We start from the raw sequence: 27,107 nt of genomic DNA on the forward strand, positions 1-27,107 counted from the left end.
GCAACACCAGTGGAGGTTTTAAAACGATTTTTTGTTCTTCTTATTTCCCACAGCCGTGGCCGCGATTGTGGATTGAAGCTTGTCCGGGAAAAAGTGTGAGATGAGATACACACAAAAAAAATACCTGTCACTCTTTGATTGAGCCAGGGATGTTTCGGACGGTCGGCGTTGAACATCGCATCTCAATTAGCGCGCCCGGCACACTGTCATGAATTGCGGATGAGCTGCTTTGCATCGTGAGCTTTAGTTGAGCGAACAATCGTTAAGGGAAAAAGAATGGTTAATTTGATGGATTTCAAATGTTTTTGAGCTGCCGAAATGAAAAGTTTAAACACTTAAGAGTGTAACACCTTCAAACCGTACAAATAGCATTTTGAAGACTTTCCAAGCAAAAGTCATCATGAAAGTGAAAGTAGCATTAATTTATTAAGAATGATTTTGTTCAGGCATTAATTTTCTAAATTTATATAATTTTTTGACCAAATAATATGAGTTATGATGAGATTTTTTTTTGCCAATATGGGCACCATCCTAACTTCAACAACTTTGCCGAAGATACCAAATCAATCAAGAAACCCCGTATACAGATTTTCAATTATTCACGTGCCCATTTTGTATGTTGATTATTTGATAAACGTGGCTTTAAAATTACCATTTTGTATGAGCGACCCGCAAAATAGTTTGGAGCCTTGTATGAAAAAAAATCATGCAAAATGGCTTATTTACCATAGGGAAATAGTGGACAAAGTTTCACTCAAATGAGAAAAAAAAACATAACAAGTCTATTTGCGAAAACGCAGTGAATTATTTTGCATTTTTTATATGGAATTTGTCGTGGAAATGCTGAATGTAATAACCATTGCAACGATCTAGAAACATAATCATGTAGATGGCGTATTTTAAACGGACATAATTTACGAAAATCTATCCAAATGAACTTGGGGCAAACTCTGTCAACTTCATGTCTTTTCTAAATTTTTAAAGAAGAGTGAGTTAAACCGCTTTTCCGTCACGTTCACGTCACAGATATCAAAAAATGGAAACAGCACATTCGTATATCCTTTGCAAAAAAAAGTGTCTGCAACATCTGTCTGAATTGACATATTTTGTTTCATAATTAACAGCGTAATATATGTATATTTTTTAATCCATTGATTGGTCTTGTTATCATTCTGAATATTTACCAAAGTGTTTCATGATTTGAGCAAGCCAGAGACGATTAACTTTTTTTTCTGGAAACACGAAGTGCAATTACAGCTGCCATGATATCTCGGCACTGGCTGGACTGTATTGACTGAAATTTTGAGTGAAGAAGTGAATACACCCAAGGGAGCATGACTTAACACATTTTTAGATCTCGCTTTAAACAAATATATCCATAATCAAATATTTATTTGTTACCCAAGGATCCTGTTTGACGCGTCAACGCATTAATAAGATATCGTGGCACCCGTTTTTTGGAACATGTCTAATCTTCAAATTGTCATGTCTCAGTAGATTATTAACTTAATGTCATCAAATCTAAATGTGAGCAGTTGAAAATTTGTATTTTAATACCCTGGAATGAAATATGAAAACAATTCTAACATTAAAAACTTACTAAAAATTGATCCGGAAAAAGTTTTCATCTGAATTATTAATTCTTTGGAAATAACATTATAAATAAAGAACGTTGCTCATTTGAAAGGTTTCTCGATTAGCTACCCAACGAAAGGTGGGATGATGGATAGGAACATTGTTTACAAACAAATGAGTGAGATCCGGCTTCAATAAGTACATAAATATTACTTAGCAGGGCTGAGCTGTAGGTTAGTCGAGGTTAGTCGTCGATTTACAAGTTCTTAAAAAAAAATAAGTCGCCCTCCTAAGCAATTTGGCGCCCGCAACAGGGCCCAAGATAAATTTCGCATTTTTCAAATTTGCTAAGTTGCAGATTTTGGCTACGTCTTCTTGAAAACGATATAGCGCCCTCAGGAGGCCCTAGGGCGCACAAAATTTAATTTTTTTTGCAATTTAAAAAAATGTCTAAGGGAGAATTTAACTTTAGACATGAGTAATTCTCGCTGAAAGTGGACCACTATTTACACAAGGTGCTCAAAAATCAAAAGCAATGTACTTTTCCAATAGCCCCCACCAAGTTATGAATGAACCCATGTTTGGTTGGTTAAATTTGGCCTCACCTCGGCGCCACGAAGCTGATACATTTTTTTAAATTGGTAATTTTGTGACTTAGGCGCGCCTCGAAACTGCTAATAACTTTGCAAAACTTCAATGAACCCTTGATGTTTAGGGGTGTTTTGGAAAGAAAATGAGCAGAGCTTTCGAATGCACTTGTCAAAAAAATACCGTTCCATACATTTTTTAGCCACAAAACACCAATGTATTTTTAAAAGTCATTTTTGAAGGCCGGCGCCCCGCTTTATCGAAAAACTGACAAATCCATTCGAAAGCTGAGACGATTTCACATAAAGGACCAATAAATCTAAGGTGTATGTTCCTCCTATCTTTTTTAATCTAATTTTGATTCAGTAAGCGCAGCGCTCCGGTCGCATTTCGGGCACCCAAAATGTTGCAATTTGCTCGCCCCATTTTAAGGTTTTGTCAAAAAAATAGGTGCTCACTTTTTAAATGATAGTTTATTGTCCAAGGATCAAAATGCACTTTCGATAATTGAGCAATATTTATTGTTTTGGGTTCTTCCAGGCAATTTAATGTCGAAAAATTGTTTTTTTTTTTACTTTTTTTTGGTAAATTGCTCAATTACAATTGGGTGGACTTTTTTCTCAGTAGAACTAATGAATGTAGCATGTAAGAAATTTCACCACGAACATTTTTCTCTAAAAGAAAACGTAATTTCGATACTCCAGTGCCAAGATATTTTAGTTTTGTGAGAAAAAAAGTGAGAATTTTACAAATTTCTCAGAATTAACAAGCACGGCCTATTATTTACATACGGCATATGATTTGGAGGCCAGAGTATGGTTTCTTATAGTTATTTAGGTCACTGAATTCGGAATCTGGAATCAAATTTCAGATTAACCGTTAAATTTGGAGCCACGCCCAATAGTTATTTGCGGTAATATGCTGTAATTTTAATCGCTAGTGAATTCGGTCATATTTCATCTTTCGCTCACCTTTAATTGTTATTTTACTTACGGATTTCTTTATGGATATTGTTTTTTTTCAACTTCTGATTGTTTTGAGAGGCCTCGTGGCGCGGTGGTAAGCGGCTTCGGCTGCTGATCCCTAAGTGGCTATGGGGAATACACGCAAATAATATTTGAGCGTGGCTGAAATATCACTGTTCACTGTTTATCTGAAATTTGATTCCAGATCCGAATTCAGCGACCAAAATAATTATAAGAAACCATACTCTGGCCTCCAAAACATATGCCGCATGTAAATAATAGGCCGTGCTTGTTAATTCTGAGAAATTTGTAAAATTCTCACTTTTTTTCTCACTAAAACTAAAATATCTTGGCACTGGAAATTACGTTTCTTTTAGAGAAAAATGTTCGTGGTGAAATTTCTTACATGCTACATTCATTAGTTCTACTGAGAAAAAAGTCCACCCAATTGTAATTGAGCAATTTACCAAAAAAAAGTAAAAAAAAAAAACAATTTTTCGACATTAAATTGCCTGGAAGAACCCAAAACAATAAATATTGCTCAATTATCGAAAGTGCATTTTGATCCTTGGACAATAAACTATCATTTAAAAAGTGAGCACCTATATTTTTTGACAAAACCTTAAAATGGGGCGAGCAAATTGCAACATTTTGGGTGCCCGAAATGCGACCGGAGCGCTGCGCTTACTGAATCAAAATTAGATTAAAAAAGATAGGAGGAACATACACCTTAGATTTATTGGTCCTTTATGTGAAATCGTCTCAGCTTTCGAATGGATTTGTCAGTTTTTCGATAAAGCGGGGCGCCGGCCTTCAAAAATGACTTTTAAAAATACATTGGTGTTTTGTGGCTAAAAAATTTATGGAACGGTATTTTTCTGACAAGTGCATTCGAAAGCTCTGCTCATTTTCTTTCCAAAACACCCCTAAACATCAAGGGTTCATTGAAGTTTTGCAAAGTTATTAGCAGTTTTGTAGGCGCGCCTAAGTCACAAAATTACCAATTTAAAAAAATGTATCAGCTTCGTGGCGCCGAGGTGAGGCCAAATTTAACCAACCAAACATGGGTTCATTCATAACTTGGTGGGGGCTATTGGAAAAGTACATTGCTTTTGATTTTTGAGCACCTTGTGTAAATAGTGGTCCACTTTCAGCGAGAATTACTCACATGGTTGCCAAATCTTCGAAATTTTGTGATCGTTTGAAAGGTGATTCTCTATTACCTATCTAACGATTGATCCGGACATTGTTTATAAACAGATAAGAGAGACCTGGCTTCAAAAAAGTACAACAAATTTCACTTGTGTGGTCATAGAGACAGGGTTGCCAGTTTTTCGAACTTTTAAACTCGATGGAAAGGTTTCTCGATTACCTATCTATAGGTCGGGTGATGGAACCGGACATTGTTTACAAACAAATAGTTGAGATCCGGTTTCAAAAAAGTACATAAAGAAGTCATAATTTGAGGCAGGGTTGCCAGTTTTTCAAATTTTTAAACTCGATGGGAATGTCTTTCAACTCAATTACCTGTAACATGGTTTAACATGTAACATGATAGTTTTTGAATCAATTTCTGGCAATTTATAAATCGGTTCAGCTAAGAAGAAGTCTAAGAAATTCTTATGAAAAGTTCATTTTTCGAGCAGATTTTTTTTGTAAATTTCGTAAATTTGTTTCATTGTATTTATTGCTGTTTAAGCATTACTTGTGTGAAGTTACTATTCTAAGCTGAGATGTGGACTGGGAACAGAGTTGGCAGGTGCTTAAAGAATCGGGTAAATCTACTTTCTAGTTACAAAATAACCTTCGAAATAGCAAATAGATAGGGAATAGTTAGAGGAAAGGTTTGTAAATTTTGTGAACGTTGGTCACATAGTAAATTCGAACGTTGTTTACATTTAGCTTAAACAGAAAAAAAAAGCTGAATTTTGGAATGATGAATTTTTGGTAGGTTGGATATTAAATCTATTTTTGAGTAATATTACATAAAAAATGTGTAAAAATGTGAACCTGATGAATATTCATCAAAAATTGATGAAAATTCATCATTTTCTGGGGTAAAATTTATCATTTATTTTGCCACAAAATCTGTCACCATTTCCTGATGAATATTACCATCATTTTTTTTTTCTGTGTAGTGAGATCGGACTGAATAAAAGTACATAATAATTTCCCTAGTGACCTGAACTTGGGACAGGGTTGCCATATCTTATAACTTGTGTACAGAGTAAAATAAAAGTCATGTGACTAGTATATCAAAACTAAAAATTGAAACTAACAAAAACGTATAAAAATCGAAATGACACGTTATTGAATCATGAATAAAAACAAATAATTGTTAACATTGTTTCAGGCAAATTCGAATTAATAAAGTTCAAATCAAATAAAATTAATTTCATGATCTTCACTTATTGCAAATTGCACATCCCAACATGCAAGTTTCTACCCACAGTCCAAACAGGCACGAGCTGCCCATTTGGTAGTCAAAGTGGGAAATGCAAAAATGGTTAATGAAAATTTAACACTTTTTTTCTCCTTCTCTTGCCTGCTCTCCGTGCCATCCGTGTTCGGTCACCACAACGGCTTTCGGAACCGGAAGGTCGTCACCAGCTTCGTCCACGGGCCCGTTGCATTGTTTTTCTCGGTTGACTTTTCATTTTGTGATGGGCCAACAGAGATTTGGGGTCCGACCTCAAAATGGGCCGGAAATGGCTCGATTGGGTGTGGTTCCGTTTTTCAGGGTGTGCACTTCGACTCTGCTCTGTTAAGCCCTTAAACAAAGGTCCGTCCTAAAGCGGTGCAAAATTATGGCTTCCTCCCCCTTTGTACGATAGGGGGTGTGAACTGTTTGTGTGTGTGTGTTCTTGTATGCATGTTTGAGCTCTGGATTTAAGGTGCAAGTAAATGTGGGGGATTTTCGAACATGGTAAGGTTTTTTCTCAAATCTTTTTACATGCAAAATTCAAGTACTCTTTGCTGAACATTTTGCACTAAAAAAGTTTTTGAAATTTTTTTGTAATGCCGGGAAACTCTCTTTGACAACTTTGACTCAAAATATCTCCTAATAGTTGTTAGAAAAGGTACCTTTTTTACGACATACGAAATTCGAGCAACTCATCCTCTACATTTTGTTCTTTGGGACCAAATCTCTAGGATGAATAGGTTTTGAGAAACTCTCTTAGACAAATGCAAACTTTTGAAAATTTGCATCATTTTTGGTGTTTGTTTGTTTGTGTGTGCGCGCATCTCATGGCCTGCCTCCAACGCGCGTTCACAGCCACCCGCCGGCAGCGCACCTCGCTGGTCAGCAGGAGTGTTGTTGTTCAAGCCATGCGTGACTTTACTGATGTTGCGCGGTGGGAGAAGTTTGGTGATAAATTAATAAATATTTTTTTTTCGTTTTTGTTTCTTTTGATGGATTATGATGTAGTATATTGTATAGTATATTTTTTTAAATGTTTTGCGCATGTGGTGTGGCCATCCAAACAAATGGTTATGATTTCTAAGCGCTTTGGATGAAAAAGCATGGGAGCAAGCTAGTAATTATTTTCAAAAGGTTTGTCATCCATGAACCCCAAAACCTTTTTTGGACCGATCTGACCACTTTGGAACCTGTTCCCGGAACTCCGGTGAAACCCGGAATATGGCAAATTATGTGATTATTATGGACCCAGCCATTTGGGAGTCAAAGTTCATCATTTTTAAAAGATAGGACATCCATGAACCCCAAAACCTCTTTTGGACCGATCTGACCACTTTGGAACCTGTTCCCGGAACTCCGGTGAAACCAGGAATATGGCAAATTATGTGATTATTATGGACCCAGCCATTTGGGAGTCAAAGTTCATCATTTTCAAAAGATAGGACATCCATGAACCCCAAAACCTCTTTTGGACCGATCTGACCACTTTGGAACCTGTTCCCGGAACTCCGGTGAAACCCGGAATATGGCAAATTATGTGATTATTATGGACCCAGCCATTTGGGAGTCAAAGTTCATCATTTTTATAAGATAGGACATCCATGAACCCCAAAACCTCTTTTGGACCGATCTGACCACTTTGGAACCTGTTCCCGGAACTCCGGTGAAACCAGGAATATGGCAAATTATGTGATTATTATGGACCCAGCCATTTGGGGGTCAAAGTTCATCATTTTTGAAAGATAGGACATTAATGAACCCCAAATCCTCTTTTGGACCGATCTGACCACTTTGGAACCTGTTCCCGGTACTCCGGTTAAACCCGGAATATGGCAAATTACGGGGTTATTTCAGAACAACTTTGGATCCAGCAATGTGGGTGTCAAAGTTCATCATTTGCAAAATCTAGCTCATCCATGAACCCCAAAACCTCTTTTGGACCGATCTGGCCACTTTAGGACCGATTCCGTTAATCCAAACCTGGAATATGACAAATTACGGAATTATTTCAGAACAATTTTTGCACCCAGCAATTTGGGTGTCAAAGTTCATCATTTTCAAAATGTCGGGCATCCAAAAACTCCAAAATTACTTTTGGATCGATCTGGTCACTTGGTGATTGGTTTTAGTAACTCCGGTGCAATCCGAAATATGAAAAATTACGGGATTATTTCAGAACAATTTGGGACAAGGCAATATGGATATCAATGATCATCATTTTAAAGATCAAGCTTATTTATGATCCCCACAAATATTTTTTACCGATCTGGTCACTTAGGGGCCGATTCTGGAAACTACGGTGAAACTTGGAATATTGAAAATATGGGATTATTTCAGAACGATTTTTGACTAGGCATAGGCAAGATGGTTGTCAAAGTTCATAATTTTCAGGAACAGGCTCATCCATGATCACAATAACTTGTTTTGAACAGATCTGGCAACTATTGAATCGGTTCCGGGGCTCCTTCAGAAAAAAGTAACTAGCCAATGTAGATGTGAAATTATATATGATGAATTTTTACACCCAAATTGCCTGATCAAAAATTGCTTTGAAAAAGGGACCAGATTGGTAAAAAATGATTGTGGGGATCATCAATGAGCTTGATTTTAAAAATAATGAACTTAGGCACCTATATCGCCTTGTCGAAAATTAATATAAAATAAACACGTCATTAGTTATATTTCGAATTGCATAAAAGTTTCAAGAACCGGTCCCAAAGTGGCCAGATCGGTCAAAAATGATTTTGGGGTTCCTGGATGAGCTAGATTTTGAACATTATGAACTTTTACAACCAAATTGCTGGGTCCAGAATTGTTCTGAAATAATCCCGTTATTTGCTATATACCTGGTTTCACCGGAGAACCAGGAACCGGTCCCAAAGTAGCCAGATCGTAAAGTGGGGTTCATGGATGACCTACCATTTGAAAATGATGAACTTTGACACCCAAATGAGTGGGTCCATAATATGCCCATAATTTGCCATATTTCGGGTTTCACCGGAGTACCGGGAGCCGGTCCCAAAGTGGCCAGATCGGTCCAAAAGTGGTCCTAGGGTTCATGGATGACCGGTTTCCCCGGGGTTGGAGACCTACCCGCCCAATCCGGGGATCTCCGGTGCTCCAGAATGCATGGCCAGCACTGTCTGGTAGAACAACGATCATAACTTGAAAAATTGTATTTTTTCAAAGATTGCTGTTTAAAATTTTTGCGGGACCCCAAAATCGCAATTTTTTACCCAGTACCCACCAGAAAACTTTTGGGTTTTCCGGCATATTTTCGAAAAATAGAAATTCTAACGAGTCCAATTAAAAAAAGAAGTATGCAAATTGGATGAGTTATGGCCATTTCAATGAATTCAGTTTCACCCAGGCCTATACGGGTTAACCAACAAAAAAAAAATAAAATAAAATTAAATAATCCAGTTAAAAACTGTCCAAAAAAAATAAATATCAAATATTCAAAATAAATTATTAATAAAAAAATCCCTCTGGGATGGGAGTCTGATTCAAATCCAGTTCAAGTTAGTAATATTAATTTGTTATTCTATATACAAGAAGTATAAATTTATAAATCGGCATTAGGCCAAATTTCAAATATCTTATTATCAAAATTTCTAGAAACTCTGTTCTTTCTTAAATTAATAATTAAATAAAATAAAAACTTTTTAAAGGGGCTGTTGAAATAAGTAATGAATTAATTTAAAAACCCTTCTGGGATGGAAGACTAATTCAGTTCCTGCTTATCAGAATTTTTAGTTCTATAGCCCTGAAATATACCTTTACACCTTGACATAAGGGAGAAATTGAAAAAAAAAATTTTTAAAAATTTATATACAATTATCTAAATAATTATTAATTATTTAAAATAAATTATATAATAATTCTGAAATCCTTCTTGGATACAAGCCAGATTCAGTTCCTGCACATGAAAGCGATAAGATTTGTAGTTCTATATCCCTAGAATATAAATTCACAATTTGGCGTAAGGCAACGTGAAATAAAAAAATAGAGTAAAATTAAATATATGAAATAATTTATAAAAATATTCTTAAATCCTTCTGAGAAACGAATCTGGTCAGTTCCTGCACATGAAAGCCATGATTACTTTTTCAAAACAACCAATGCGCTATGGGTTTCAAATGTATATAGGTCCTTTTGGAAAAGTAAGCAAGAAATATCCTAGAAACATTTATATTTACTTCCCCGTCCGACAAAAGGCGAGTCGTGGGACCTTCTGGGATCGAACCCAGGCAGACTTTGTGAGAGGCAACCATGCTTATCCCTACACCACGGGTACCGCAATTTAAAAAAAAAAACGTTACTTAATCCACCTTTAGGTGGTTGGTGCCTTCCTCATATTCATAAAGTCAATACATTCAGTAAAAATAGCAACATTCCCCCTTAACATGTTTAACAAATCAACTTTATTACTCATTTCTTTTGATATGGTTCGCAGACCATCAATATTTCTGGCTCATCGGGAAGGTCTGATAAAAAAAACCTATCCAACGATAGTTCGCATGGAAGATTCAGACAATATTTTTATCACAATATCTGAAATCAAACCTCTAAAAAGTGTATAAATAACACTTAAGTGCCAATAACTTTTAATAGGGTTGTCAGATCCTTGATGTTTTAGGCTCATTTGAAAGGTCTTTCGATTATCTAACTAACGATGGGTCGCATGATAGACCCGGACATCATTTTTACTGAAATATCTGAGATCCGGCCTCCAAAAAGTGTATAAATAACACTTAAGTGTCAATAACTTTTGATAGGATTGTCAGATCCTTGATGTTTTAGGCTCATTTGAAAGGTCTTTCGATTATCTAACTAACGATGGGTCGCATGATGGACCCGGACATCATTTTCATTGAAATATCTGAGATCCGGCCTCCAAAAAGTGTATAAATAACACTTAAGTGCTAATAACTTTTGATAGGGTTATCAGATCTTCAATGTTTTGGGCTCATTGGAAAGGTCTTTTTAATACCTTTCTGAAAATGTATAACATGACAGGGTTTCTTACAAAAACCACCCTTTTTACAATCTTCCGGACATACGCCAAAATCGTTTTTTTAGCATAACTTTTGAAGTACTTTACTAAACTTTATAATTTTCAATAGGGACTTATGGGACCTCAAGACGAATCGAATGAGACCAAAATGGTCCAAATCGGTTAAGCAAGTGCTGAGATAATCGAGTGCATATTTTTTGGTGCACAGACCAACATCCCTACACACACACACACACACACACACACACACACACACACACACACACACAGACATTTGCTCAGAATTTGATTCTGAGTCGATAGGTATACGTGAAGGTGGGTCTACGAGGTCAAATTAAGAAGTTCATTTTTCGAGTGATTTTATAGCCTTTCCTCAGTAAGGTGAGGAAGGCAAAACCTCTGGGATGGGAGTCTGATTCAGTTCAAGGTTCCTGGTCCTGATTCAGCTCCTTGTTGATGTTACTAATCAAAAATCGTCTTTTGTGTGCTATCTTGTGACAATGACCAAGTGGGCCTTGAAAGTAAAAAGGAACTACGTGTCACAAGTGTGCACAGATTTCCCAAACAAACTAAAATAAGCTTAAATCAAGCGTTTAACCGACTTTATCAGTATATTTTTAATAACAAACGATTGCATTGCATTTAAAAATGTGTTTAAAGTAAATTTGTGAAAAACAAGAAATAATTTCTACATTTTTCAACAATTTGTATGACGTGTTACAAGATAGCAAGACGATTTTTGATGAGAAATCGGTCTATGGCATGTGTCAGGTGTGATCCGAGAAACGGAAGCGAATATCCTAAATCGGGTTATAGCATCTTGTAGAGTTTGTTAATTATAACAAAACGTTCTCACCCGGGCAGAAAGTTGCATCTTGGAAAAATCTACTCATGTTCGTAAAAACACGAACAAGTCAAGTTCACCCCAGGGTATGGTTAAGAGATAACCCAACATGGCCACGAACATAAATTGTTCGTGGCGTATCTGCGAAAAATCTTGTTGAGTTTATTTGACCATTAATGCCACATCAAGTTGAGTTTATAGTAGCAAACAACTGAAATCTTCCAAAAATCATATCAAGTTCATAAAGTAGATTTTGATCCCAAAAATAATTTTATTGGTTTTTAATGCACCCCGCCACAATTCGAACCCCCCCCCCTCCCTCCCCCCCCCTTCATCCTCTTCACAAATATGAGTGATATTGCAGGAATATACGCACTTACATCAAAACAAGATTTTTCAAAGTTGAAAAATTATTTTACTTTAAAAACTCATTAAAAAATTGTGGAGAAAGCGTTGAATTGCCAAAATGTCACAATAATTTTCCAAATCACGAAAAATTCAAAGTCTCTATATTCCATTTTTTTAAATTAAAAATAAATAAAAATATTTCTAAAATTGCATAAGTCCAAAAATCCACAGTAAAATTTCAAAAAGCCTGGTAATGTTTCTTATCAAAATAATTTTTCAAAATGTTGAAAAATATTCAACTGGCTGAGAGCAAAAATTTCGCAAAGTCCTGAAAATCTAATAAATTCTACCAAAAATCTTGTCGTGATACGGATCCCGTAAATTTTCTAAGTGCCGGAACGATTTTTGTGGGGGGTATATCAATAATTATTAAAAACCAACTTTCGTATTTCAAAATTTCAATGAAGACGTTTTTTTAGAGACATTATTTTAGGAACAAACTAATGTTTTTGTAAAAATCGGACGAAAATTTCCTGTAATTTCGACGATTTTTCCGAAATTTTGGTTCAAAGCAAAAATAAACATCAAAATAATTTATCATGTTTCCAAACTCCCAAAAAATTTCTAAGTCCCATTTTTTTTTAGTTTCCTGTTCTCGAAAAAATTTTAAGTATTGAATATATTTTACTGGCTGAAAGCCAAAATTTTGCTAAGTCCAAAAAATCAAATAAATTCTACCAAAAATCTTGTCGTGATACGGATCCCGTAAATTTTCTAAGTGCCGGAACGATTTTTGTAGGGGGTATATCAATAATTATTAAAAACCGACTTTCGAATTTCAAAATGTCAATGAAGACGTTTTGTTAGGGACATTATTTTAGGAACAAACTGATGTTTTTGTAAAAATCGGACAAAAATTTCCTGTAATTTCGTCGATTTTCCCGAAATTTTGGCTCAAAGCAAAAATAAACATCAAAATAATTTATCATGTTTCCAAACTCCCGAAAATTTTCTAAGTCCCAAAAAATGCTTTTTCTGTAAAAAGTAAAGAATTAAAAAAAAAAACATTTGAAATAAAGTCAAAATAATCATTTCATGATGTTCGGGTAAAATTTTGGAAAAAATAAAATTTTCGAAATTTTTGCTAAGTCTAAAAAAACTACCACTAACAGCTCAATATCAACTGTAGATAATGCAGTATGATCATGGAATATACTTTCCATGATACGCAGTCGGTTTCAAAAGTCGTCATAACTCGAGGAGTTTACAACAAGATGCAAATAAACAAGCCAAGATAGTTCCAAGTTATCGCCACCAACTCACTTTCCGCCCGGGCAATAACTAATTTTTGACCAAAATGGTCTATGTCACAAGGTAGCACACAGCAGACCATTTGTTATTATCATATTTTCTCAGAAGTATAAATTTATAAATTGGTAAGACCGGGATGGGAGATTGATACAGTTACTGGTTAATAACCAGTGGTTATGTTAGTAATCAGTATTTGCATTTCTACATCCCAGAAGTAAAAATTAACATATCGGCATACGGCCATGTCAAATTTATTAAAATCTAAGAACTTAGAAACTCTTTTATTTATAATTAATAATTGAATGATTTAAACAAACGTCTAACATGAGATTCTGATTCAGTTTTTGTCATGTAGGTGATCAGAATTTCAAGATTTTTTTTTATTTGGTCCTATAAACATATGAAACACAATAGCTTATAGGACCTTTTCAAAAAAAAAAACTCTTGATTTGTAGTTTTATATCCGAGGAGATATTAAGAAATTGGCATAAGTTCATGTCAAATTTAAAAAATATTTAAAATTTTGGAAACATGTTTGAAATAAATTTATCAAATAATTTAATAACAATGACTTACAAAAATTGAAAAAAAAATCATGCACAGTCTCAACAAGAGGGAAGCATAAACTTTGAATTGATTTTTTCGAAAATATTCAGACAGAACTGATTAGATTTTCTCTAAAGTTTGTATGGAGAATTTGGGTGTTCGTCGGTGTTGCATAATACAAAAATTTCATGCTTGAATTGGAATTGACAACTTTCGAAGTGGAATTTGTAAAATGGTTTTCTTAGTCGGGAGGCCAAATTTTTGTGTGTTTTTTTAGTTTTTTACCATTTTTTCTGAAACTTTGGGAAACTTTTGACTAATTTTGACACGGTTGTAAATTTTTCATCAAAATGATAATTCAAAATTAATGTTTTATAGGAGTTGGAAAATTTTGAATTTGTTTTTTTTTTTCAAGACAGACCACCCGACCTGTTCGGCTCAATTTTCACATTAATGATCGTTAGAATAACAGTTCTACATTTTTTCATGGTTTATATGGTGGAATCAGTTTTCAGATGACCAGTGAACATAACTTTGGCAAAAGATCGAACACATATTTTTTCGTGTCATTTTTGTGTAAGTTTTAAGTAAAAAAGTGATCCAGATGCAGATAACATGACTTGTTAAAATATTTTTCGTAAAACCGAGTCCACCGGATAAACCATGAAAAATGGGCAATTGTTACTTTGACGATCGAAAATGTGAAAATTGAGCCAAAAAGGTTGGGCAAGCCTGCTCTTAGGATATAGGAGAAAGCGTTGAAAATGTTTTTTTTTTCGGGATACCAAACTTAATAATTTTTGTAGCTCTTAATTTTATGTTTTTTTAAATTTATAAACAAAACATTCAAAATAACTTTTTTTTCTAATGGTACGTACTTAGATTGACGAATCATTTGATAGTTTTGATGAAACTCTTGGTTGACTTTTATGAAGTTTCGTTTTAATATATTTTTTTTCAATCTTTGTTATTTCATATCCTTGGCACAGAAAGAACTTCAAACATATGCCGTTCATCAAAGTATTGAAGTGGTGAAGAACATCACTGTTCACAAAAACACCAAATGTTGTTATTCTTGTGCAAATAACAGCGACCGAAATGTTCCGCTGGTTGCCCAGTAATAGATGATAAAATACAAACAACATGGTCAAAACAAACCAAAATCATGTATGTGGAAGCCCACACAATAGGGGAAAGTGGGGCAAGTGTAACAAGCTAAGGAAATCCTGTTTTTCAATGTTAAAAAACGATTTTAAAATTTTTGATTTTCCGTACGTTCTACTCAACTAGTGGGGCAAGACGAACAACCCGTTGGGGCAAGAGGAACAATGCATGAAACAACATGTTAATTTGCTAACAAGTGAACTGCTATCACTTTGAAACATCAGATTAGAATGTATTTGAAACGTTTCTTTAATTTTTAGGTTAAATAATAATATTTTACTAAAAATTTGATCGGTTTCACGAAAAAAATAATTACTTAGATGATAAATAGGAAATTTTCATAGTATCACTTTATTTTGTATAGACATTTTTTTTAAACAATTGTTTATCAGTTTTTAAGAACTTTTTGTATTTATTTCTCAATAAAATATGTTGTTGCAGCAATTCGTAATTTTTTCCATACTAAAAATCCATGTGGTACACTTGCCCCACCTGAACAAGATTTTTTAAACGCTCTCAACAAAAATAACCAAAAGTTTAATCATACTTTCTAATAGGTGCAAATCATTGGTAGGGACACTACTGATCTAGGAAAAATAGCATTTTGATAAAATGAGCCTTATAACGAACCCTAAGCCTTGTTTTGTACATTCCAAATATTATTAGAAAACAAAGGTTTTTAAAAAAACTTCATTAAATCTTATGACCCGTGGCGTTTACGTCGTTTTGGTGGTTATGTGGTAGTAGAATCAGCTAATTGCATTGCTAGCAACAATTCTTCATACTGGAAATAATCAAAATTGTAAAAATTACGGCCGTACGAGCAATTGACCACCGAAAGGTGAGGGAATTGCAAAAAAAAAAAAAAAAACATGGCAATGCCATTTTTTGGTAAGGAATATGTGTGTAAAAATCTAGAATACCTCAACTAGGTATAATAATGTTTTTTTTGTAGAATTGTTTTGGATATGTTGTGGAATTGTTTTGGATATGTTGTGGTCTTTCACGTGCAAATGTTGGAATGATTTCATAATATTACTTGACATCTATTACTTGGGAACCAAGGTCTCATTTAGATCGCTGTTATTTACCCAAATATATCCAAAATTTGGTATTTCTGTGTTCTTTACCTCTGCTCAGGTATAACATTTTTGTACAGTATGTAAAAAAGTATTTACATCCCTTTCATCACAATATGTGCATAGTGACATATTGTGATGAAACATGCAAATAATTTATAATTCGCCATAAACCTAGTACTACGTTATGTTCGGAAATTCTTGCGATCATTTTGCTACAAAAAGCTCATAAAAAAATAATTTCTACAAAAAGTTCTATAATAAATACTATTACAAAAATCAAAATAGGTGCAACAAAAGTTTTTACACCTTTCGAAAAATTTACATAAATACAGTTATTTGTTTACAAATCACCATAAATCCAGTGTCACAACTCCAAATAGGCATCCACAACTGATTAAAAAAAATTGATTGAATATAAAGTTTACTAACTACTTAGTATACCATACCAACCCGGAATTACGACGTTGGAAAATTCGCCGGCATCTGAACCGGTCCACCATTCACAGGTCAACCTATGTGTCATCGGAAAGGGCATACAATTTCAGATCTTTTGATACCCAAACATCTAGGTTTTCTATGAAACCCACGTTTAAAAATTTTAAACAAACTTTCTGTCATGGCAGTTTGAGTTAGTTCCTGGTCAAACTAGTGATCAGAAATAATTCTTTTATATCCCTGAAGTATAAATTAAAAACTCCTAGAAGGGGTTTTAAATTATTCATATTTTTTCTTTTTTTTAATTTATAAAAAATCATAAAATTTTAAATTCAACGGACAATGAATTCTGATCAATAACAAGACTAGAAACTGAGTCAGACTGTTATCCCAAAAGTTTTTTTAATTAATAAATATTTTACTATTTGTTGTTTTTTGATTTGGTATGGTATTATACCAATTTGTGAATTTATACTAAAAGGTTTAAAAAAAATCTGATCACTTACATTTTCAGGAACTGAATTAAACTCCCATCCCAGAAGGATATTAAAATAAGATTTATAATTTATTTAAATTTACTAGTTTTACCAGATTTATAGATTTTTGAAATTCAACATGACCTTATGCTAAGTTGTGATTTTATACTCCAGGGACAACCAGATTTTATAACTAACCTGACTTGAAACTGATTTGGATTCTAATCTCAGAAATTATATTAAAAAACTAAATTCAAACAACTGAGTTTCCAAGCTTTTTGCTACTTTTGTAATTTGACACTGCAAGAATATAAAAAATCTAATTATATTTCCAAGAACTGACTCCCTGACTCCCTTCCAAAATGGTTTTTAATTTTTTTTTACAAATGTCAGACGTTCCAAGATTTTTTAATAATTTTAAATTTCACATCCGTTATATTATTATACTTCAGGGATCTAAAACAATAGAATCTGATCACTAGTTTGACCAGGAACAAACTCAGACTTCCATCGCAGAGATTTTTTAAAATTATTGATAATTTACTAGAAATGACTGACCTTCTAAGATTTTTATTATCAAGATTAAATTTCACTATGTATTTAAGCAAAATTTTAATTTATACTTAATAGATATAAAACAATAAATTCTGATCACTGGTTTTACCAGGAACTGACTCAGACTGCCAACGCAGAAAGTTTTTGAAATTAGTTTATAATTTACTAGAAATGACTAACATTCTAAGACTTTTTTTATCAATTTTAAATTTTGCTTGGTAATTTGGCAAAATTTTAATTAATATTTCAGAGATATAAAACAATAAATTTTGAATACTAGTTTGACCAGGAGCTGGCTGAGACTGCCAACGCAGAAAGTTTTTGAAATTATTTAATAATTTACTAGAAATATCTGACCATCCAAGATTTTTTATCAATTTTAAATTTCACTATGTAATTTAGCAAAATTTGAATTTATACTTTAGAGATATAAAATAATAAATTCTGATCACTAGTTTTACCAGGAACTGACTCAGACTGCCATCGCAGAGAGTTTTTAAAATTATTTAATAATTAGAAATGACTAACATTCTAAGATTTTTTTTATCAATTTTAAATTTCACTAGGTAGTTTGGCAAAATTTTAATTAATATTTCAGAGATATAAAACAATAAATTTTGATCACTAGTTTGACCAGGAACTTACCCAAACTGCCATCACTAAAATTTGTCTAAATTATTTTAAAATTTATTGGAAATAACTGACGTTCCTAGATTTTTTGAACAATTTTAAATTTCGCTTGGTAATTTGGCAAAATTTTAATTAATATTTCAGAGATATAAAACAATAAATTTTGAATACTAGTTTGACCAGGAGCTGACTAAGACTGCCAACGCAGAGAGTTTTTGAAATTATTTAATAATTTACTAGAAATGACTAACCTTCTAAGATTGTTTTTATCAATTTTAAATTTCACTAGGTAATTTAGCAAAATTTGAATTTATACTTTATAGATATAAAACAATAAATTCTGATCACTAGTTATAACAGGAACTGACTCAGACTGCCATCGCAGAGAGTTTTTTAAATTATTGAATAATTTACTAGAAATGACTAACCTTTCAAGATTTTTTTTATCAATTTTAAATATCACTAGGTAATTTAGCAAAATTTGAATTTATAATTTATAGGAACTTACCCAAACTGCCATCACCGAAAGTTTTTTAAATTATTTAATAATTTATAGGAAGAACTGACGTTCCAAGATTTTTAAACATTTTTAAATTTCACTTGGTAATTTGGCAAAATTTGAATTTATATTTCAGAGATATAAAACACTCAATTGTGATCACTAGTTTTATCAGGAGCTTACCCAAACTGCCATCGCAGAGAGTTTTTTACCAATTTCAAATTTTACTTGATATTTCTAATTTATACTTCAGGGATATGAAACAATAAATTCTGATGACCAGTTTAATCAGGAACTGACTCAAAATGCCTTTATCGATATTACGCTCCTTACCGTTTACGTTGCGTTCGTTTAGATGAATACAATATTTTGCTTGCAATAATTTTTGTAACCTATATTTTTGTTAAAGGAAAAAGGAAATTATTTAATTTTTTTCATAATCCAGATTACGAATTCAATTAAATTATTTTACTATGAAAAAGGAGGAATAAATAATGAAACCCGCCATTTCAAATTATTTTAAAGTTATCTTGACATTAGCAATTTATTTTTTTAAATTTAGTTGACTTTGTCGATCCTTAGTCGCTCCCACGATTCAGCTTCTTTTTATAATAAATTTCTAGCAATTGGAAGAACTAACATTGATTTTGTAATACAAATTGAATAAATTGATGTTATTCATTTCATTTGCCATTTGAAAATAAATGGGTTTCCTGTTTTTATCAGAACATTTTTCTTGTCTTTGAAGTTGTTATTGCCTCAACGGGCGTCTAATAAAAAAAAATATAGAAAATTATGTTTGCTTATTCCAAACAACAAAATTGACTTCGAAATTTATTTAATTCATCATTTTGATGATATTGAAAACGTACAATGTATTTTCTTAGAGATAATAGAAAAATGTGTATGTCAGGGATTGATGTTTTTGTATAACATTCCTCAAATTGTTTGATTATTTGACTCGTCTTCATCACTCGGTAAGGCACTGTTCTAAATATATATTTTGATGTTTATGTCCCTCAACACATACACAATTTCAAGTTACTACATTTGAATGAAAAAAGTGTTTTAAAATGTATTTTACACTACGTCAGTTGATTAGCAATTAGCCTTCGAAATATTGACATGGTTCGTGAGGCTGAGTGTGTTTTTTTTAGTTACTGTAAATCGAAATAACGATATACAGTCATTTTACTTACATTCGAATCATGCTTATCAATGTTTTTGTAAATCAAACCTTACTAAAATATTTGCCAAAACAATATTTGTACAACAAATAAAAATAAATAAAATATTAGCAGTTCGATATAATTCACAAAAACTGTCAATCCAAAATGATTATTTTTTTCATATTTCGAAAAACCCGTTTACGCTTTACTAACACCAACCACACTGCTTGAAACTATTTAAAAAAATATTTGTTTTGAAAAAATATTTATTTCTTTATTTTCATACTGATTACAATACTTTCCACTGCACGCAGTTCGTGCGAACAGTAACTGAGCCACGCAAGCATTCAAAACGAGAGCACGTGGCGCGCGCGCATCGCAGTAACCTATGAGATTTTTCGCGCCAACTAGCCGGCCCCGCGGCTTTGCCTTTCACCTTAATGCATTGCATTGCTGCGAGGGAACCACGAAAGCTGCTGTGGTTTAGAGTTTGTGGACGACAGGCCATGTGGAACTGGAAAATGCCTTGAAGTTACTGGTTTAGCGTTACAATAAAACTAGAATATATGGCGTTCAACTTTTTGGAGTTTTGTTTGCCATCTCTCAAGAATTTCAGCATTCTTTTTTGCTAGTTTCTATTTTAACTCGTTTGAATTGTAAATTTTTTATGATAGCTCATTATATGAGTTTCAAAATTGATTTGTTAGCTTGAGATAAGAAATAATCGTTTAACATCTGTACCCATCTTTTTTGCATCGTTCCAAATACTTTCAATGAACCAACAGACTTCTCAAATGAAACGCTGTTTAAAAAATTCCAAGCAGCAAAATAAAATAAATAAATGCAAAGAAAAGTCAAACGCAAACCACTCCGGCGATGATTTATTCAAACGATACGCAGGACTCCATCCCAAGCAGGATAAAATGGGTTGCGGCGTCATCACCGGGACAGAATCCATTTGCACCTTTCAGAGCTTATCTGGAAAGTTGGATCTGCTTTTCCCAAACCGACAGACGGCCAATGGCTATATTTGGTGCAATTTTTGGCTTCGCATTTACTTAAGGGGTTACATACATGTAAATCGACAAAAAATCAGGGGTTGGTGTGAGCACACACTTAATTTTATTTAAAATCTGTTTTCAGGGCATTAAAATATATTTTTTTTTATTTATTATTAAAACAAATTTGAAGACATTTGGTTGTTTCATTGCCGAGATATAGCTATTTGAAGTTAGCAGTTTCAAAAAACGGGTGCCACGATATCTCAAGACTGCCTTAACCAAATCGGCTCAAAACTTTTGTGAAGACTCGTTGAACTGGTCCTGTGTGCATGACGAAGGCCGATTTTCAAAAAACTTATTTAAAAAAAAGATAAAAATATTTTTGTGTTTTTCATATAAAAAAATGTTAGTTTTTGATTTTTGTATTTTTTAAAAAAGCAAAATTTCAAAATCGGGCTTCGTCATGCACACGGGATATGTCTCGGGAGTCTTCACCCCGAATTTCAGCCAATTTGGTCCATCCCATCTCGAGATATCGTGGCACCCGTGAATCAACTTGGTGTTTCGAGAAAAACGCTCACAAAGTTTGACAGTCCGCTTTGCGCACGGCAAAATCTTCTCTAACTCGGCTTAATCATTTCATATCTTCATGAAACTTTCAGGAGTGATTGAAAATCATCTTTTGAGTGGATTCAATAAATTTTCTGTGGTATGAAATTTTGTGAATTTCTACATGTATGTAACCCCTTAAGGCCGCTGCAATGTCCCAGGTATTTGGGTGAGAAATATGTTTTTTTTCTTCAAAATGTAAGCTCTCAAGTGAAAAGATGAGCAGATGCTCAGCGATTTTTACAGTAGTGAAAACAAAAATACTTACTTTATAGTCGACGATTTTTCCAATAGAAGCTTTTCAATCCTGCAAAGAAAAACATATAGAACACATTTAAGTGAGTTTGTCAAATCATAAATATATTCAGAAAATTAACTATGTTGGATAGCGTGGAATAAATCAACTCACAATAATTGAGACCAATAAATATCCTCCCTTAGGCTAGCATGTTGTTGAAATGGACTACAATTAGCTGAATTATGTCGGCAAAAGGTTTCCCTGAAACTGTGAGGGGGTAGATATAAAAATTCTGCTCCACTCCAGGCAAAAAGCTATAAAACTTTCTCGATTGCGTAAGGCGCGAAGCCACGGTAGGCTGGCAGCAACATATTTTCACAATTGCCACCCCGAGCAGCTGTTTAAGGGCGGCGAGAGGTTATGTTCACATTCTTAAATATGTAAATGGAAAAATAAGTTTACCTTTTTTTGGTCACCGATATCTGGGAACTTAATGGTCCGATTTTTGATGCTAAAAAATTAACAAAATTTTGTGCTCTTTTCTATAACATTATTTCGAAATTTTATAATAAAAATTATCATTTTGCAAAGGCATATATTTTTGAAATTTTCAAATGCTGGGCTCGATTTTAAAATTTATTTAAAATAGAAGAAAATGTATTTTTTTTAAATTGAAAATCGGACCATTAGCTTCCGAGATATCGTTGGTTAAAAAATGAGGGATAATTAGGCAACACTGAGATATTGGCATTTTTCCTGTTTTTTGAATTTTTGCATGTACATATCTCAGCAACAAAATCAACAAAGTTCTAAACAGTAAAATGAAGGGAATTTTCTCAGCTTTTATTTATTAAAATAGGCAAACATGAGATTTTAGACGGGCTTCGATTTAAAAAATCGCCAAAAATCTATTTTTCATCCAATTTTTGATCTTTAAAAAGCATTAGAAAGAAGAACTCTTAAAACTTTAGAAAATTAAAGGGTTGGAAGTTTGACTTGTTGTATGTGACTTTAGTAATGTTTTTAAATATGTCATTTTCTAGGGGTCAACTTTGGCTGTGTTTTTTACTAACATTTCTTATATTTTATATAAAAATAAGTATGCAGTGATTTTTGTTGTGTTCCAGACTATGCCTCTACGCATTTTTTTCAATTTAAATTATAATGGGGCCATTTTATAGCAGAAAATTTGAAAAATAAGTAAAAAATTCGAAAAGTGACTGTAAAAACATGAAAAAATTAGATAGGTAAAATGTAATGATAGGAGGTTGTAGAATAGGCCAAATAGGGGAAATATACCCTTTCTAATCAAACACCTATCTTCGTCATATGGAGAGTTTGATGCTCGATTAAAGCTCCAAAAATACTATTTAGGCTGTAAACTTACCAGCAACAGCACCGCCTCGAGTAAGCACGCAAATGTATGCCACTCACTGGCCAAAAAGATCAAATTTAATGCACTTTTGATCATAATTTCTATTTTGCGAGACCATTTCTCATCATTTTGGTGGCACACACATCCACACGCAAGATCAGAGGTTGACTGCTTAACGAAAGTCGCCATCAATATCATTTCACTTGCGCTAACGATTTTAAAGCGCTTAAAATATAAAATTGCTTCCAACTACCGGCAACATGTTCCTTTCACCATTACTTAGTCACTCACTTGAAAAATAATCCCGAAAAATGTGAATAATTAGCAAGCACCATCAAAAAAACAAACGCGCTATGTCTTTTGACGTTTCAATTTTGACCACCCATTCCAAACGAAGGCTGGAGAAAACCGAGCGAGAAGCGAAAGCAAATAAAGCACAAAGGGTGGCCACCAACACCACAAGCAGCGCTTGTGGTGTTGCCAGGAAACTTTCTCTATAAATGCTACTTTTCGTGAGTGTTCGCTCAAAATTTCATCAATTTTGGCAGCACGAAGCAGACCCAAACGAACGTTGGAAGAAAAAAAGAACTAAGCTGAAAATAGAAAAATGGGCGTGGCCCAATGCACACGACTGATTAGAATGCGTTTTTGAAATATTTTTTTAAAATGCTTGTAAAAGGAATAGCATAACTTTTAATAAAAGTGAAAATAAACAGAAATGTTCACAAAAAGTTGCTCTATTCGTTGGTGTACTTGGTTTTACTGAATTTCAAGGAACACTCCAGATTATCCAGCATCATTCAAACAAGACCGCTTATTAGGCTTAAAATAGGTTTATTTCCCCTACTACTAAAAACAAACATAAACTAAACAAGATGAATGAAAAATAAAATACTAAAAATGAAACAAAAAAATAAAAATAAAAACAATAGAAGTAAAGTATTTCGTAGAACAAAAGTTGCTCAAAATGACCTCCTAAACACGGAAAAAATAAAAGTTTTCGAAAAAAAAATTTGGGCAGTAGAGGGTTACAATCGCTATAGCTTAAAAACGGTGCACTTTATCAAAAAAATTCCTAGGTACTTTGTGATTGCAAATTTGACTTAACATGATAAAATGTAGTGAAAAAAATGTTTTGACCTTTTTTTTATTTTTAATGCAAATTCACTATTTTTAGAAAAAGGTCAAAGATGTTTTGCCCTTTCTGACATTTTTGGAAAGATCGCATTTTATGTTCCCATAACACATTGAAAAAAAAAGTGCTGTTTTGAAATTTATTTTGTATGACAGAAAATATTTTTTTTAAATCAGCAAAAAAATATTCCCCTGAGACACCAAACCGACTAAAAAAATCCTTCAAAAGAATCAGATTTTTGAATTTCACATACCACTTTTGTAAGGACACTTTACCATTTTTAGACGGCAATGGAGCTATCTGGATCATTTGTATTTTAAATTATAGAGCTATTCCATGCCAAAAAAGGAATCGGTTGTACCCGACCCGCTCTGATTTCAATGAAACTTTGTAGACATGTTATTCTAGGCCTATATAAGCCATTTTTGTGTATATGGAGCAAGTTGCACTCGACAATGAATTTTTAGAAGGGCGTAAGTTTTGCAATTTAAAAATTACTGTTCCTCGAAGTCATTGCATTGTACACAGAAAAAAAAATCATGGTAATTTTACATCTGGGAAGGGGTACATCTTTTATGTCAGAAAAAAGGTGTAATTTTACCTCTGGAAATGTTTAATTTTACATCTTTTCTGGTGTAATGTCACTTTTTCAGTCTAAATAGAGGTAAAATTACATCATAAAAGAGGTAATATTCAACCTTTCAAAATTAAAGCTTCCAAATTTACATTATTTTTTTCTGTGTAGCAAAAAGTGGTCAAAGACAAACTTGTAGGAAGTTGGACGGATAAAATACACTGAAACAAAAAAAAAAACGCACTTTCAATGAGATTTTTCGATTTTTTAATTTTAAAAGTTAGATTTTAAGGTGATGTTACGATTTTTTGAGTAAATAGCTTAAGATGTTACAAAAAGACTCACGAAAATTGCAAAATGTTGTCTGTCCTACAAAATACAAAAAAAAAACCAAAAAGATATGCGTCGCGCCTCGCAACGCCCTAGACGCCATTTGATTTTGCTGGGGTCAATTTTTCGAAAAAAAAATGCCAAACTTTGAAGGTCTGTACCGAGCTCCAGGGTGCTCCAAATTTCAATGTTATATATACCAAAAGATGCGCAAGGATCTGGCCTACACGCCAATGATGTTGAAAATAAACGCTTCAGTGGCCAAAATGCCTCAAAAAGTGACATTTTGAAAAAATCTTATTTTACGGGTTAAATCCCATTTAAAATTCAAATGCAAAGCGCCAGCTCCTGTTACGTCCAATCAAGCTCATATTTTGGATTTGGGCTTAGTATGCCCACCGGAACAAACCCTTGAATGCTCGCCAAAAAGTCATTTTTGTTACACTCTAATGTCCACGCATCCTTCCTCCACTTCTGGGAAATGTGATCCGTTCACAGAATGCTCTCTGAGGTTTTGAAATTTTAAAAACTAACTTAATCCACCTATGTGGTTGGAGCCTTCCTCACTTATTACCAACAATGGCTGATATGATGGAATTGTACAAAAATTTCATCTATTTTTTAGATCCGGAATAAAAAAGTACATAAATGTCACTTAAGTAAACATATCTCGAAACAGGGTTGCCAGATCTTCAATGTTTTGAACTCGTTGGAATTTTTTTTTGATAACCTAACCAACGATGGGTTGGATGGTGGATCCGGACATAGTTTACATAAATTTGTGACATAGTTTACATAAATTTGTTAACATAAGTGAGATCCGGCATCCAAAAAGTACATAAATGTCACTTAAGTGTACATATCTCGAGACAGGGTTGCCAGATCTTCAATGTTTTGAACTCTTTGGAAAGGTCTTTTGATAACCTAACCAACGATGGGTCGTATGGTGGATCCGGACATAGTTTACATAAATTTAAGTGAGATCCGGCATCCAAAAAGTACATAAATGTCACTTAAGTGTACATATCTCGAGACAGGGTTGCCAGATCTTCAATGTTTTGAACTCGTTGGAAAGGTCTTTTAATAATCTAACCAACGATTGGTGAGATGGTGCATCCGGACATAGTTTACATACATTTAAGTGAGATCCAGCTTCAAAAAAGTACATAATTGTCACTTAAGTGACCATATCTCGAAACAGGGTTGCCAGATCTTCAATGTTTTGAACTCGTTGGAATTTTTTTTTGATAATCTAACCAACGATGGGTGAGTTGGTGCATCCGGACATAGTTTATATACATTTAAGTGAGATCCAGCTTCAAAAAAGTACATAAATGTCACTTAAGTGTACATATCTCGAGACAGGGTTGCCAGATCTTCAATGTTTTGGACTCGTTGGAAAGGTCTTTTGATAACCTAACCAACGATGGGTTGGATGTTGGATCCAAACATTGCTTACATACATTTAAGTCAGATCCGGCTTCCAAAAAGTACATCAATAAAACTTAAGTGGGCATATCTCGAGACAGGGTTGCCAGATCTTCAATGTTTTGGACTCGTTGGAAAGTTCTTTTGATAATCTAATCAACGATGGGTCGGATGATGGACCCGGACATAGTTTACATACATTTAAGTGAGATCCGGATATATGTGAAAACACATTTTTATACATAACTTTTGAACTACTTATCGAAACTTCAATCTGTATAAAACTTGATCTATGGGACCCTAAACCAAGTCGAATGCAACAGGTTCGGGTCAAATCGGTTCAACCAGTGCCGAGAAACATGAGCTAGTTTGTTGGTCACATACATACATACACACACACATACACACAGACATTTGTTCAGTTTTCGATTCTGAGTCGATATGTATACATGAAGTGGGTCTACGACGTTTTTATACAAAGTTCATTTTTAGAGCAGGATTATAGCCTTACCTCAGTGAGGAAGGCAAAAGGCTCATTTCGTAGAGAATTGCTCTGCTGTGAAAAGATGAGACATGTCACAAGATTTCACAAAAGCGAAGAAATTGAAGAATATTTTGAAATTGAAGAAATCCATATTTTGCTGAGTTTTATTAATTTGTTCAATCAAAGTGCCGAAACATGAAATTTGATTTTTGATTTTCTTGTTGACATCTTTGCACACAAAATGGAGAGTTATCAAATTTAATGTTGGAAATCGACGCAAACTTATAACAACTCAAATTATTTAAGT

General features: G+C 33.6%; 1 protein-coding gene across 2 annotated transcripts in view; it reads right to left on the reverse strand.

The window, feature by feature from the left end:
• The window catches only part of LOC120428538 (uncharacterized), a 146,295-nt gene that overhangs the window by 66,779 nt on the left and 52,409 nt on the right, over window positions 1–27,107 (reverse strand). The window contains exon 3 of one of the 2 annotated variants that reach the window (XM_052707007.1): window positions 21,505–21,543. The exons of the other annotated variant lie outside the window; for it this stretch is intronic. The gene's annotated coding sequence lies outside the window, so the exon portion shown is untranslated. The remainder of the gene's footprint in view (window positions 1–21,504; window positions 21,544–27,107) is intronic. 2 annotated transcript variants of the gene reach the window in all.

Source organism: Culex pipiens, chromosome 2 (assembly GCF_016801865.2).
Source record: "Culex pipiens pallens isolate TS chromosome 2, TS_CPP_V2, whole genome shotgun sequence".
In the NCBI taxonomy this organism is placed as follows: Eukaryota; Metazoa; Arthropoda; class Insecta; order Diptera; family Culicidae; genus Culex; species Culex pipiens.